The 530-nt window shown below is 40.0% G+C and overlaps 1 protein-coding gene across 1 annotated transcript in view; it reads left to right on the top strand.

Moving 5' to 3' along the window:
- Nucleotides 1-530, top strand: part of LOC107689720 (solute carrier organic anion transporter family member 1C1-like) — a 24,169-nt gene that overhangs the window by 10,560 nt on the left and 13,079 nt on the right. The gene's annotated exons all lie outside the window — the stretch shown is intronic.

Raw genomic sequence — 530 nt, 5'->3', positions numbered from 1 at the left:
TCATCGTTCTGGAAAAGCGAGGTGTGCTGTGATTGGCCAGCTATCCAGTGCGTTGTGATTGGCCGAATACCACAAGTGTGTGACGGAAATGTTATGCTCCTACCATACTGTGATGACCTGTCAGGCCGGAGCGATGATTCAAAAACATGAAAACCCATTATAAACGAGGCATTTGTTGCATCCAGTGGGGACATAATTATGGATTATAATGACTTATACTGTCTTTTTACGTGTTGCGTTGCATCGTGCCGCGTAAACATAAAACCATGTCTGCATTTGTGATCGGAGAAATGACAAACAACAAGCCCTACTCTACACTGCCCAAAAAACTCGCTTTAAATATATAAAATATAAAAACTCTTTAAATATGAAAAACGTATATACAGTCTTTGAGTCAGAACAGTCATTGTAGTCTACTCTCCCAGGATCAGGAAACGGTCCTTCATAAAATGTGCTGCACACATCTGAATATTTGGGTTGAAGTGTTCTGGAACAGTGTTGTAAATACAACTTAACCACTGATTTCTAGT

This window comes from Sinocyclocheilus anshuiensis, unplaced genomic scaffold (assembly GCF_001515605.1).
Source record: "Sinocyclocheilus anshuiensis isolate Anshui unplaced genomic scaffold, SAMN03320099.WGS_v1.1 scaffold1014, whole genome shotgun sequence".
Taxonomy (NCBI): domain Eukaryota; kingdom Metazoa; phylum Chordata; class Actinopteri; order Cypriniformes; family Cyprinidae; genus Sinocyclocheilus; species Sinocyclocheilus anshuiensis.
This window is presented reverse-complemented; position numbering and strand designations above follow the sequence as displayed.